The sequence below is a fragment of the Octopus bimaculoides genome, chromosome 5 (genome assembly GCF_046866305.1).
Source record: "Octopus bimaculoides isolate indiv1 chromosome 5, ASM4686630v1, whole genome shotgun sequence".
In the NCBI taxonomy this organism is placed as follows: Eukaryota; Metazoa; Mollusca; class Cephalopoda; order Octopoda; family Octopodidae; genus Octopus; species Octopus bimaculoides.
The window spans coordinates 95,164,732-95,180,549 of NC_142932.1; the positions used below are offsets into that span (position 1 = coordinate 95,164,732).

A 15,818-nucleotide genomic window follows, 5' to 3' on the forward strand; every position below is an offset into this window, starting at 1 on the left:
TGATAGAGAAAGAGATAGAGTCGCGTCAGAAAATATAAAATTGAAACAACTACTTACAACAGGGATGACGCAGGCGTTCGATCATGTAAAACAAATAATAAATGATATATATACGTACAGGTATGTGCATACCTACGTCTACCTGTATATATAGGTGCATATATATATATATATATATGTATATATATGTGTGTGTGTGTGTGTGTGTGTGTGTGTGTGTGTGTGTATGTGACTGTGTTTGTCACACCAACATCACTTGACAACCGATGGCTGGTGAGTTTACGTCCACGTAACTTAGCGATTCGGCAAAAGAGACCGATATATATATATATATATATATATATATATATATATATATATATATATATATATATATATGTGTGTGTGTGTGTGTATGTATGTGTATAATATATGTATATGCATGTAATATATATATCTATTTATCTATCTCTCCCTACCCTTCGCTGGTCACGTGTGTCCAGTTGCTATTTCTTTTCGGTCTTGGATTCCCCAAGCTTCGCACACACTTCTTCACCTCTCCAGTTCGTGCTTCACAGCGTTCAATACAAACACACTTCCCCACGTCTGGGTCTACAGCCTTTTTGTTTGTTGTACCTTGTTTATCATTTTGTCCATGTTCTTTTGCAACGTCATGTACCCAGATATGTATCTATATGTACATGTAGATGAAGGTATGTACATACATGTACATATATATGCATATACTCATATATTGTTTATATATATATATATATATATATATATATATATATATATATATATATATATATATATGGAGAGAGAGAGAGAGAGGGAGAGAGAGAGAGAGAGAGAGAGAGAGAGAGAGAGAGAGAGAGAGAGAGAGAATGAGAATAACGACGAACGGTTAAAAAAGCGTAAAAATAATTGAAAATGAAACGAAATTGAAGCCAAAACACTAAAAATTATCGAAGTGGGTAGAATAAACACTACATAGTGTAGTAGTAGTAGTAGTAGTAGTAGTAGTAGTAGTAGTAGTAGTAGTAGTAGTAGTAGTAGTACTATGCTAGGGTATCTTTAGAAAGTTGAATGTGATTTCGGAATATAACGAAGAAAAATTCCGATCTTGGGAATTTTCCAAATATCCTCTCCCCACCTCAAAATTTTCCCTACAAATTACTTTATGTCGTAATGTATGCCGTTTCAAAGGTATTTATATAAAATTTCATTGAAAAAAAAACTATTTTCCAAAAAGTTGTGAGGGAAAAACTCGGATTTTGTGAATTTTCCCAAGTTCTCCCCCACCCCTTGGGAAAGATTTTCCCCATAAATTTCTTTATTATCATACTGTATGTCGTTTGAAAGTTATTTCCGTAATATTTCATTGATAAAGCTCCATTTTCCTAAAAGTTATGAGAGAAAAGCTCGGATCTTGTTAATTTTCCGGTCCTCTCCCCACCTTTCTGTTGCTTTGCGCGCATTTTTTTTTTTCATATTCGTTTCCTACACATTGTTTTACACCCATTCCAGTATGTTTTTGGATTTTCATTTTCGGGTCAAGATGTAAACATTATTTCGTATGTGTATTTCGTGTGCAAGATTCTTGATGTGGATACGTGTGTTGAAAGAAATACGATTAAACCTTGGGAGAGGCATCATGCTGGTAATAAACACATGCACTGGTTCAGTCCTTTATTAATTTATAAACAGTATTTAGTTTTTTTTTTGTTAAATCATTTCATTGCACTCTTGCAATCTCTTCAGTAACTTGTCTCTCCACTTCCATTAATTTTATTTTGATGTATGATTTAGCGTCGTTTTGAAATTTTCCGGTATGAGCATGTGAGTGTGTGCACGTTCGTATGTGTGCACGCTCGTATGCGTGCATTCACGTATGTGTTTGTGCCTATATGTAAGTATGTGCGTCCATATGTGTGTTTGTTAAATTTCGTTCATATCTGATAAGATAGAGACTTTGGACTTGGTTTTGGTTTCCATTCTGTTATTTTCTGTTTTTTTCGTAAATGCATCTTTTTTTTTATTATTATTTACGTTCACGTTCTGTATTTTATGTATGAACAACGTCTGCAACCATGGGTAATTGTAAGGCTTTTATCTACGTGTACTTGCTATTCAAAATTGGTCGTGTTTCCGTTATGAGGACTGACTCGTGTATTAAGGCGGCGAGCTGGCAGAAACGTTAGCACGCCGGGCGAAATGCTTAGCGGTATTTCGTCTGCCGCTACGTTCTGAGTTCAAATTCCGCCGAGGTCGACTTTGCCTTTCATCCTTTCGGGGTCGATTAAATAAGTACCAGTTACGCACTGGGGTCGATATAATCGACTTAATCCGTTTGTCTGTCTTTGTTTGTCCCCTCTGTGTGTAGCCCCTTGTGGGTAGTAAAGAAATAACACATTTAATTTCTCTGTCCTGTCCTGTTTACATCTCTCTTGCAGAAAAAATACGAGAAGGTTGGTGAAATTGTTTCCTGCACGCAGTAGAAGCAACACACGCACACACAAACAAAAAAACAAAAGCAAACACCATTGTTTTCTTTTATTTTACGAATTTTTTTTTTCTCTCTCTCCCCTATGCACACTGTTGTTCCACACACAAAACAAGAAGAACAACAAAATTTTTGTTTTTTATCATCGGCCTTTTTTTTTGTGTCCTCGTATCGAAAAAAATTTGTTCCTTGTTTCTTTTCTTTCCTTTCACTTTGACGGAATCATTCTCGAACAAATATGTCATCCCACATGTTACCACCATTCACTGGTGATGCCATCTTATGGTTCGCGCAACCAGAGGCTCACTTTGATGCGTATGGAATTTCTCCGTCGAATCAGCTTGCAACATCTGCCAGAGATCTAATTACATCCCCGAACCCAGACGCCACTTATGCGTCTGTAAAAGCAGAAATTTTGCGACGCAACACAAAGTCTGCCGAAAGCAGATTTAATGAGCTGATGGCTGATGAAGAATTAGGTGACAGGACACCTTCAGAATTTTTACGCCACCTTTAAGAGTTGAGCGGTGAGAGGACTGACGTCCCTCTCCTTCGTAAGATTTTTTTCTCTCGCTTGCCGTCTCACGTGCGTACAATTTTGGCGACGGCGCTTGACGCCAACACGGTTGATCAAGTCGCCACCATGGCGGACAAGATTCTTGAATTTTCCGCTCAGCCAGCACACGGTGCCTGTCTCTCTTCTGAAGCGTCATCAATTGCCTCACATAAATCCTCTCCCTCCTATGATGTTTTTGCTGACAAACTGGAAGAACTTACGCGTCGGGTGAATGATCTGTGCCGTTCTAAGCGGTCTTCTTCATGCTCTCGTAGCAGATCTCATAGTCAATCGACTTCTACGACACAACCTGGTATCTGCTTGTATCATACGAAATTCGCTGAAAAGGCACGGGAGTGCATTCAACCATGCTCCTTTAAAGTTTCGGAAAACTTCCAAGGAAGAAATTGAGCACGTCTGTTTCTTCCTCTGCACCTACCTTTCATCGTGCAATTTTTGTCCAGGACCAGGTGTCGAAGAAGTCCTTCATGATTGATACCGAGTCGTGCTGTAGTATTTGGCCTCTTCGCTTTACTTCTGACAAACCAAAGCGTTCGCTTGTAGTGTTGCATGCAATTGATTCCTCCCCGATAAATACATTTGGTCAGCTTTCTCTACGCCTAGACATTGGTCTTCGTAGAGATTTTCAATGGGTTTTTGTCTTAGCTGACATTCCGCATCCTATTTTGGGTGCGGACTTTTTGAATCATTTTAACTTGTTGGTAGATGTTCGGCTTCGGAGGCTTGTCGACGATTCAACATCCCTCTTTACGCCGGCAAAGAGCTCTACTAACTCAACTCTAAGCCCAGCGTTTTTTATTGCCACTGCTGGGGATGTTTTTCATTCGCTTCTAGCTTCCTTTCCCGAGCTGATGGACATAACTTTTAAGCCGGCAAAGCCTGCTCATTCCAACCTCCATTATATCAAAACAACTGGGCCGCCTGTTTTTTCGCGCCCACGACGTCTGGCACCGGACCGACTTAAGACCGCTAATGCCGAGTTTGAACACATGCTTCAACTCGGCCTGATACGCCCCTCCACTAGTCCATGGGCATCTCCCCTTCATTTGGCGCGAATAGGTGATTCTGATTTTCGTCCGGTGGGGGACTATCGGTGACTCAATGCTGTAACGGTCCCAGATCGTTATTCAATTAGGAATTTGCAGGATTTTTCAGCAAATCTACACGGTTGCACTATCTTTTCCAAGATTGATCTGGTTCGGGCTTATCACCAGATTCCAGTTAATCCAGAGGACAGTCACAAAACTGCCATCGCTACTCCTTTTGGCTGTTTTGAATTTCTTTTTATGAGCTTCGGTCTGCGGAATGCAAAAGCATTTTCCAAAGATTTATAGATGAAGTTGTTCGTGGACTTGATTTTGTATTCGCCTATGTCGATGACATACTCATCGCTAGTGATACAAAAGAGAATCATCTCCACCATTTGTCGCAACTTTTTCAGCGACTCCGCGCATATAATGTAAAGATAAACCCCGATAAGTGTGTTTTCGGGCAGTCCTCCCTGGAATTTCTGGGACACTATATTGATTCTAATGGGATCAAACTTCTTCCTGCTAAAGTCGATGCCATTCAACGCATCGCACCTCCAACTTCTTTGCGACAACATCGCCATTTTTTAGGCATGGTCAACTTCTACAGAAGATTTATAGACCGGTGTGCAGACAAACTACTTCCTTTAACGAGGTTACTACAAGGCCATTCTAAGAAAGATGCTCAACTAACTCTTTCTGCTGAGGCGTTGTCTGCCTTTAAGTCCGTGAAACAGGAATTATCCTCTGTTCCTGTTCTTGCACATCCGGCTCTTGATGCTCCGCTCTCTTTATCTGTGGATGCTTCAGATTCTGTGGTTGGTGCTGTTTTGCAGCACACCGTAGATAATCAAACGCAACCTTTGGCTTTCTGTTTTTGCCAATTGCAGCCTGCCGAACGCAGATATAGTACTTTTGATCGTGAGCTATTAGCGATCTTTCTGTCGGTTCGGCATTTTCAGCACCAACTCGAGGGATGGGAGTTTGTGATTTATACTGACCACAAGCTCCTTACGTTCGCTCTGTCTTCTAAAACAGACAAACTCTCTCCTCGTGCTTTCCGTCACCTGGAGGTGACATTCGTCATGTGCCGGGGAAGGAGAACATTCCTGCTGATGCTCTCTCGAGACTCCCTGTCAGTTCTATTTCCTCTCCTGCAACGATTGATTTACTTGCTATTTCGCAGGACCAACCTCTTTTGTCGACGTTAGATTTAACTTCGCCAAAATTCAACAATTGTAAATTTGCCTATCTTCCCCTCCCTTCATCAGAAGGCTCTATACTGTGTGACACATCCACCGGTTCTCCTGGACCTTTAATACCTGAGAACCATCAACGTTCTGTTTTTAATGCCCTTCATTCCTTGTCATATCCGGGCATCTCTGCAACAGTAAAACTTGTCACTGTTCGGTTTTTCTGGCCCAACATGCGGCGATCAATTACCACTTGGGCACGCTCTTGCATGAAGTGCCAGAGTGCGAACGTACATAGGCACGTTCGTGCCCTTCTTGGACAATTTCCTTCTCCAGAGGCTCGTTTTCGCCATGTTCACCTTGATTAGGTTGGACCATGGCCTGTGAGTCGCGGGTTCTCATATCTCTTAACTTGTGTTGATCGTTTCTCCCGCTGGCCAGAAGCCATTCCTATATCAGATATTCCTTCTGAGACTGTTGCGCGAGCTTTCGTTTCTAGGTTCGGCGTACCGTCTAGCTTGACCACGGCTCGTGGTCGACAATTTGAAGCCGCATTATTTCGTGAGTTATCACGAATCCTGAGGGTGCATCATATACGCACCACCAGCTACCATCCCGCTTCTAATGGGATGGAGGAGCATTTTCACAGGCAACTAAAGGCCGCATTGCGCGCCTCGCCCAATCCGCATCATGGACTGAATTTCTTCCTGTTGTCCTACTTGGTTACCGGACTGAGGTTAAAGCAGACCTTTTAACGCGTCGCACGGTCGAACACAACATAATCTATAACATAGAAGGCTCGTAGTGAGAGATACGAGCCAAGTGCCAGTAGAAGGAACAGAATAGGACAGACAACCGTTAGATATATAAAGAGAGTAAGTTTATTAACATAGTGAAACTGTAGTGTCTGTGTGTGCGTGCATGCTGCATATATAAATAACACAATACATAAGTCAGGCCTTCGTGTACAAGAGTATGTATACAACAATATGAAATGACGGACTGTCGTATAAGCAAGAGTGTGTGTACAATGTGTGTGTGTGTGAGAGAGAGAAACACAGAACGTAGAAAGAGTGTCTGTAACGTAGACTGTAAAAGTCTTAGACACCGAGATAGAGAAAACCAGTTCGTATATGAGTTACACAAGGAGATAGAATGTTCATACGCAGGAAGTTGTGGCCAAGAGAGCAGAGCTATGGTATCACATGTGTGTTGAGCGTCGATGCTGCGACCGGTGACCTGGTACAGAATATTCTCGCAGGCTAGTTCTGACTGTTGTTCGTGGTGGAAATAATCCACCCATACAGTGTAGAGATGAAACTGTGTTTGTTGATATTGGTGTGTACTCTGGTGGTGGTGTTGCTGGCGATGACATTGTAGTAGTCAGTACTTTGGTAGTGAAGACGTCGTCGCTGGAAACTGGCTGTAGCTGTGTTCTGTATATGTGTGTGTGGTCAGCGACCAGACCTGTGAGAGATCTGGAATCGAAGACGACTGGCGGGTTCAAACAGGTTTATTTATAGTTGAAATAGGGCTCACCGGAAACGCAGAAAAACTCTCTCTCACGTGTCCATATCAGAAGGCCACGATTGGACGGTATGCACCCTAGCGCGAAGCAGAACTGGGGACAATTGCCGCGCAAATGAGAACCAATCAGAGTGGTGGACACAAGGGTCCAAGGCAGCCGAAGGCTAGATGTTAGCAGCTTCGTTATAATTTATGATTGAATGCCCGAGAGAGAGGTTTCACTACAATTGTATGGTACCACACTGGCATTGCCTGGTACGATGTTGGTACCAGACAAATCACAGCCTCCAAATCCAGCGTCCTATGTCACTCGATTACGAGATTATTTTTCTAATCTTCCTACTATGAGTCCCTGGCAACAATATCCACCTTCTAAAATGCCATCAGACATTGATTCTTGGTCACATGTATTTGTTACGGATGATTCTGTCGGAGGACCCCTTGTTTCTCCTTATAAAGGACCTTTTCGTGTGCTCTCTCGCACACCCAAATTTTTTTAAATAGACGCTAATGGTCGTACGGAGACCGTGTCTGTCGACTGTCTGGAGAAAGCGTATTTTGATAAAACTACATCTTCCGTTGACAATACTGACATGCCCCCCCCTCCTTTCAACCTTTGCACACACCTTTGTCAACGCTATCACCAACGCATACACTTTTATCATCACCATCACCAACACATACACCTGTGAAAACTCCACCTTCGTCGTTGAGAACTACCACAAGTGAACTCTATGTCACTAGGTCTAGCCGTACAGTGCACTGGCCAAAGAAACTCTCCAAGACAATTTATATTTGACTGCATTGTATATTATTGCATTTTCAGCATTCCTTTTGTAAAAACAAGGCTCAAACTGTGTTTTTCCCTATTAGTGCTGAACACTCATAGACATTTCTTGCGCCACTGCATCAATCACAAGTAATAAAGGAACTGCAGTGACGTAAGCGCAAAAAAAAAAATTACAGCCAACAATTCCTACCAAGCTGAACTTAACTTGTGCCGCTGGAATATTATTTTCCATGTGCATTGTATTACATTGTTGGGTATTTCTATTCTCTGTATTAACAAATTGTTTCATTTTCATTGTATATCTAATGCCGCATTTTGTTTCAGGCGCCCACTACAATCCTTTCCTTGTTGGTGCTACGCACTCGGGGATGGGGGGAGGGATTGTAGTGGCGCGAAATTATGGCCGCCATTAAGGAAGTACAATCTACGCATGCGCAAGGGACTTGCCTTCCCGGAAGCCCCTCGAATGCGCATGCGTAGTAAAACCAGTACTTAAAGCGCTTCGCGCGCTTTCTAACCCTCTCTCTTTTAGCGCGATGCTTTCGACGTGGCAACTACTTGCTCCTTTGGCGTGCCTCAACGAAGCTCTTAATATCCAGATGCCGATTACAAGTTAACCAGCGGCTACCAGGCTGAATGACACAGGATTTGTAAAACCAAGCATCACCAAAAATAAAACTTATTTTTATTATGTTGTTAATTGTTCTACTGTTTCTTAATATATAATTTTGTTGAAAGGTGATAGAGAGAGACTAATGTCTCTATTGCAACTCTCAACCTTTTACACCCTCCACCACCACCACCAACAACAACAACAATAATGATTACACTACCACCACCAGCAACAGCAATGATAACAGCAATAGAAACAACCACACGAACAGCACCGTACACACCAGGAACAACAGCAACAACAACGTCCGTCACAATAACAACAGCAGCCACACATACAAGGATAACAACAATGGCAACAACAACACCTTAGAAAATCTCTTTTATAACACAATTGACAAATCCTATATGACCCGAAACTATCCAACGGGTTTACCTTTCAACAAAAGAGTGCATCCCGCCGTATACGGATGATAAAACAGAAGCCATGATCTCTTTAGCTCGAAGCAGACTCAGGAAAGCATTAACACGTTATATAGCAACTGCCCCAACACAAAACGAAGTCGAAGCCCACCAACTCGGTACAGTAGCTGCAATGGACATACGAAAACTAAAACGTAGAGTTAGAAACAATGAGATAGTATACCTCCCTACAAACAAATCAGGCAGGATGTCGGTAGACAGCCTGCAAAACTACACCCATACGATGCAAAAACATATAGAAGATATGAAAGCAGTTACACCGCAAAAATATGAAAAAGTAGAGAAAATTCTCAACGCACACATGGGAATGTGGTGTAACATACTGCAACCTAAGAGACGCAAAGCACAGAACTTCACATCATCCAACAACGACATTCCTTTACTCTATGGGTTACGAAAAGACCATAAACCCGTTGCAGACCCTATCATGCCCCCCCCCCCACCATGTCGACCGATTTGTGGTGCTAATATTGACAGCAATTATAGGCTGTCATTCTTCTTCTCGCAAGTATTAAGACCACCCATCGGGATGTCTTCTGATATTTGTGAAAGCACTGAGGTCCTCCGCAGCAGAGTCAATGAATGTAACTGCTCCCATGACCTGACAGATTGTATTATAGGCAGTATGGATGTAGTATCTCTCTATCCATCCATCGACATTGACTTTGCCGTAGAAAGATGCGTGGAAATTATTTCGGAAAGTGAAGTAACCTTCCATGAAGTGAACACGAGGGAACTAGGCCTCCTCCTAAAGCTCGTTTATAATAATGAATACTTAGATCACCACGACCTAACTAGATTCTGCCCCACCAGGTCAGGACGAGGTAGACCACATACGATCACATCAGCTGCTAGAAAAACCACCGCGGAGCGTTGGAATGGATGGAATACACACACCCACGACCCAGACGATAATATCCAAACACGAAAAATGGTTGCACATGCTGTAAGTGCAAGTCTGAAGACCACCCTGCAGAACCATATAGTTAAATTAAATGAAAAACTATACATGCAGGTCCAGGGAACGGCTGTTGGTATCAGTGTGGCCGGGGACGTGGCAAGCCTATTCATGACCTGGTGGGACAAAAAGCTGAAAAATCTCTCGAGGAACACTCAATAACAATCAAAATGTACAGGAGATATGTGGATGACGTTAACATCGTAGTCAAAACACCATCGAACATTCAGACTGAAGAGAACGAGAAGATCGTGATGGAAAACATCCAGAATATAGCTAATGCAATACACCAGAGCATGAAGGTAACAACAGATTACCCAACAAAACATCTAAACAAGAGACTCCCGGTACTTGATAGAGAACTTTGGCTAGAAACAATTGACGACAAAGTTCAAATCCTCTACTCACATTATATGAAACCTATATCTTCAAAGTATGTTATCCATAAGAATTCGGCTCTATCACACAGTGTGAAAATTAATATATTAATAGCCGATTTAGTCAGAATAATGAAAAACATATCCCGCCCCCCCTGTGCAGTCACTGGGAGAGATAAAAACATATACAAGACTTCATGCATCGCATACAGTTTTCGGGATACAGCCAGAAAGATATGATCCGAGTATACAGAGGAGCTAGCAAGAAATTTGAGGAGATTGTTGTCAAAGATACAGATGGGACACAACCTAGGTACCGTAATAAACAGTGGAATCGACTACAAAGAATTAATAACAAAACAAACAGAAAGAACACGTGGTACGATACCGACAAGTTCCAAGGTGTAATGTTTATAGACGCCACGCCACAAAGAAAATTAGCTCACAGATTTAGAAAAATCCTTAAAAGTACTAAGTTGAAGATAAATGTCATAGAAAAAACAGGGAGAACCATTAGATCGATAATATGCAAAACATACACCTTTAAAAGGACAAAATGTATAGAAGAGAATTGCATTGTGTGCAAATATAGTCCTGGTATCAACTGCAAAGCCAGAAATGTAGTTTACAAAATAAGCTGTATGGATGGTGATTGTAAAAATGGAAACACGGCATACATAGATGAAACGGCGAGAAGTTTGGCTGAGCGTGTAAATGAACACACTGGAGGGACTATAAGAATCACAAACAAAGCTCGGTGCTATACCAGCATGCAAAAGAACAACATGGTGGTGTACTGGACCGGATTAGCATAGAAATCCTGTCAAGACACCCTAATGACGCATCGTTACGGCAAATACACGAGTCAGTCCTCATAACGGAAACACGACCAATTTTGAATAGCAAGTACACGTAGATAAAAGCCTTGCAATTACCCATGGTTGCAGACGTTGTTCATACATAAAATACAGAACGTGAACGTAAATAATAATAATAAAAAAGATGCATTTACGAAGAAAACAGAAAATAACAGAATGGAAATCAAAACCAAGTCCAAAGTCTCTATCTTATCTGATATGAACGAAATTTAACAAACACACATATGGACGCACATACTTACATATAGGCACAAACACATACGTGAGTGCACGCATACGAGCGTGCACACATACGAACGTGCACACACTCACATGCTCATACCGGACAATTTCAAAGCAACGCTAAATCATACATCAAAATAAAATTAATGGAAGTGGAGAGACAAGTTACTGAAGAGATTGCAAGAGTGCAATGAAATGATTTAACTAAAAACAAAAAACAAAAAAAAAAACTAAATACTGTTTATAAATTGATAAAGGATTGAAGCAGTGCATGTGTTTATTACCAGCATGATGCCTCTCCCAAGGTTTAATCGTATTTCTTTCAACACACGTATCCACATCAAGAATCTTGCACACGAAATAACATACGAAATAATGTTTACATCTTGACCCGGAAATGAAAATCCAAAAACATACTGGAATGGGTGTAAAACAATGTGTAGGAAACGAATATGAAAAAAAAAAAAATGCGCGCAAAGCAACAGAAGGGTGCGGAGAGGACCGGAAAATTCACAAGATCCGAGCTTTTCTCTCATAACTTTTAGGAAAATGGAGCTTTATCAATGAAATATTACGGAAATAACTTTCAAATGACATACATTATGATAATAAAGAAATTTGTGGGGAAAATCTTTCCCAAAGGGTGGGGGAGAACTTGGGAAAATTCACAAAATCCGAGTTTTTCCCTCATAACTTTTTGGAAAATAGGTTACTTTTCAATGAAATTTTATATAAATACCTTTGAAACAGCATACATTACGACATAAAGTAATTTGTAGGGAAAATTTTGAGGTGGGGAGAGGACATTTGGAAAATTCCCAAGATCGGAATTCTTCCTCGTTATATTCCGAAATCACTTTCAACTTTCTCAAGATGCCCTAGCATAGTACTACTACTACTACTACTACTACTACTACTACTACTACTACTACTACTACTACGTAGTGTTTATTCTACCCACTTCGATCTTGTTGCGAAAAATTTTTTCCGAGGGTCGGGAAAGCAGTTTCGGCAAATTTATACGAGTTGGCTTTGTTTTTACCTAACTTTCAGTAAAATGGATTTTCGTTTAGGAAGGGGTGTTTTTTGAGGAGAAGGGCTAAAAAACGAAGTCTTGCCAGAATCTGCACCATCAATTTTTCAGGGCGTAACGAAGAGACAAATCGGGAAGGTGGTGGTGAGGACAAACATGGGTAAATTACCCAAACAAAACACATAGGTATGACAGGAAATCCAATACATGTAACTCCTACTAAATGTGTTGAGAGCCCTTTTTCTTTTCGATTGTCGACTCACTCGTGTGCGTGTGTGTATATATATATATATATATATATATATATATATATATATATATATATATATATATATATATGTATGTATATATATATATATATATATATATATATATGTATGTATGTGTATGTATGTATGTATGTGTATGTATATATATATATATATATATATATATATATATATATATATATATATATATATATATTTATATATATATATATATATATATATATATATATATTTATATATATATATATATATATATATATATATAAGGATAAGATCGATATTTAAAATATTGATCTTATCAAGTGGTCAGCATGGGAATAAAAACCATCAAAGGTAATAATTATTTAAAATTATTTAAAATTATAATACAGGGTATCAAGAGATACCACCACGCTGAAAAAAAAAAAAAAAAAAAAATATATATATATATATATATATATATATATATATATATATATATATATATATGAATATTGTGTGTGTTATATAAAATTAAGGAAATTATTGTATACAGGGCTCAGGTACACTACAACATGAATATATGAATATATAGAGCGAATATATATGCATGCACACACACACACACACACACACACACACACACACATATACATACATATATGCATACATATATATGTTCTCGAACAACAGTAAAATTTTATCAACGTGTGTGTATACATATTTTATGTGCTCGTGTTTACATAAGCTACTGTACTTTTTGTGAGGCGCTTAAATAGGCATAAAATCTCCAAATTCAAACCGAATATGAACTTAAACTTCTGTAGTTTGAAAATTAAAATTATAAAGCAAGTTGCGTTTTCTTATATTCAAGCTTCAGATGAATATTAAACAATATTTACTTACCGACGACAATGAATCTTACATATACATTATATAGTGTAAATGCGGATGTAAAACTTAAACCACACTTGTTTAGAGGATCAGATTATATTTTTACCGTGCTTACATTAGCTATCGACAACTTTTAGGACAACCAATTGTTTTGTTCTCTCTCTCTCTCTCTCTCTCTCTCTCTCTCTCTCTCTCTCCGTCTCTCTCTCTTACCCTCACTACAACTATCGTTCTATTATCGTCAAGCCAATTAGGTTATGTAGATGAATAAGCTGAAAGCATTTCAATGTTGTATGTCCGTTTAGACTCTTCTACTTTCACACCTTTCTTTTCTTTCTCTGTGCAATTTATTCTTCTCTCTTTCTCCTACTCTATTTTCACTTCCATCCCACCGAATAAAGAATGAAAGTGTAAGAGGTAAATTATGTCGGCACTGGAAGGGTGCCCACCCTTCCAGTGTCAAAAGTGTATGTGTAGGTGATGGTATTGACAAAGCTCCATGATCCGGCGTCTTATGTTGCCAGACTTCGCACGTATTTTTCATATTTTCCGCTCATGGCTTGCCGGGAACAATCTTCACCCTCTCATGTCCCACTGGATATGAACTCTTGGTCACATGTTTTTGTTCGAGATGACTCTGTCAAGGGACCTCTTGTTTCTCCTTATAAAGGACCTTTTCGTGTGCTTTCTCACACACCCAAAGTTTTCACGATCGATATGAATGGTCGTTCGGAGACCGTCTCTGTAGATCGGCTTCCAAAGGCATATTTTGAGGTGTCCACACCTTTTGATGACACCGCTGCCACGCCCACCTTTAAACCTACACAAACACCTTTGTCAACACCATCACCTACACATGCACCTTTGTCAACACCATCACCGACAGCATCTGTTATATGGACTGTTGGATTTGTGTTCGTCTGAAGTCCCGTGTCAATGTGGTTCGTCTGAGTTCATTGTTTCATTGTTGTTGTCTTGTGTGACTGGGGTAGTAGAATGTCATTGATATATATGGCGGACATGATTCTTGTTTATTCATAACGAACATTGGGTGAGTGTGTTCTTTGTATGTAATTGAATAATAAATGTAATAATTAAATTGTACAACTCGTTGTGTTTTCTCTGCGAGTCTTCCGAGGGAAATACAACAGAGTTTATTGGCGTCGCCGATAGGATCGATAGGATACATGCTTACTTTACCGTAAAATTATTCATCGTAATAACAATGGCTGAAAAACAGACAGTAGAACTTATTAAATTGTTTAGGGAACAAATGGACAAGCAAATGCAACAACATCAGAGAGATATGGACGCTCTGTTAAAACTGTTTGGTGCTCGACAAGTTGAAGGCGATTCTAGTGGCTATTTTTCAACTGCTTCAACAACAGTGTCGATTCCACCATTTGCTGCATTTGATTCAGCGACAGAACTATGGCCTGATTACTGGTCAAGATTCCGTACGTTTGTGGCTGCTAACGGTGTACCTGAACAACGCATGGCACAGGTGTTCCTGACCAATCAGATCGCTACTGTTTACAAACAACTTGCTAATCTGGCTACCCAACAAAATCCGCCTAAAGATATCAACAACTTGACAATGGACGAAATCGTTGACTTCATGAAGGAACAGTTTGACCCAAAACTTTTCATTGTGAGAGAGCGTTTCAAGTTTTGGAGTGATATGCAGCGGAAGCCAGGCGAAACTCTCCAGGAGCTGGCAGCACGTATACGCCAGGATGCAGCTACCTGTGATTTTCCAGCGATCACCAACCCACAGGATGAAGCTCTGAGACAGAGATTCATATGTTCAGTCAATAATGAAGCGGTTCTGAAGGCGCTTTTTAAGATAAAAGACACAAAACTAGATTTTGCCCGTGCTGTCCAAGTTGCCATCGAGACGGAAGACGCAGCAAAGGTTGCAAAAGAAACTGTTTACGGTTCCAAAACCAAGCAGGTCTACAAGGTCCAACAGAACAAGAATAAGAGTCCTCAAAAGAAACATCAGCAGTCTTATTCCACAAACCAGGAGAAATGCTACCGATGTGGAAAGGCCCACAAAGCCACAGACTGTCCTTTCAAACAATCCAAATGTCATTTTTGTGACAAAAAAGGACATTTGCAAGCGGTGTGTAGGAAAAAACAACATCAACAATGCAATGGCCATTCACAAACTCCCGTGAAAAGAATCACAAAAGCTGAGCTAGTCAAGGCGATCCTAGGTGAAGTTTCCCGAGACACTCATAGTTTAATTGTGCCAATAACAATCCAGAACAGACTGTTCACAATGGAATTGGACACTGCTACTACAGGCAATTTTGTTTCCTTGTCAGTCTGGAAACAACTTGGAAGACCAAAGCTGCAAGATGTCAAGCATCGCTATGAATCTGCCAGCAAGCACAACCTGCCTGTTCTAGGAACTTTCATGGTCCAAACCAAGGATCCGACAACCGGTAAGCAGGATCTTATACCTTACATTTTCACCAAGATCTCTGATCTTAATTTGCTGGGTCGGAATGCTATCCAGACTCTGGGAA

The 15,818-nt window shown here is 40.1% G+C and overlaps 1 protein-coding gene across 11 annotated transcripts in view; it reads right to left on the minus strand.

Moving 5' to 3' along the window:
• The window catches only part of LOC106880794 (neural cell adhesion molecule L1.1-like), a 537,440-nt gene that overhangs the window by 230,862 nt on the left and 290,760 nt on the right, over positions 1-15,818 (minus strand). For 9 of the 11 annotated variants that reach the window (XR_016241963.1, XR_016241961.1, XR_016241962.1 and 6 more), the window contains exon 1: positions 13,297-13,605. The exons of the other annotated variants lie outside the window; for them this stretch is intronic. The gene's annotated coding sequence lies outside the window, so the exon portion shown is untranslated. Of the gene's footprint in view, positions 1-13,296; positions 13,606-15,818 lie in introns of those variants that run through there. 11 annotated transcript variants of the gene reach the window in all.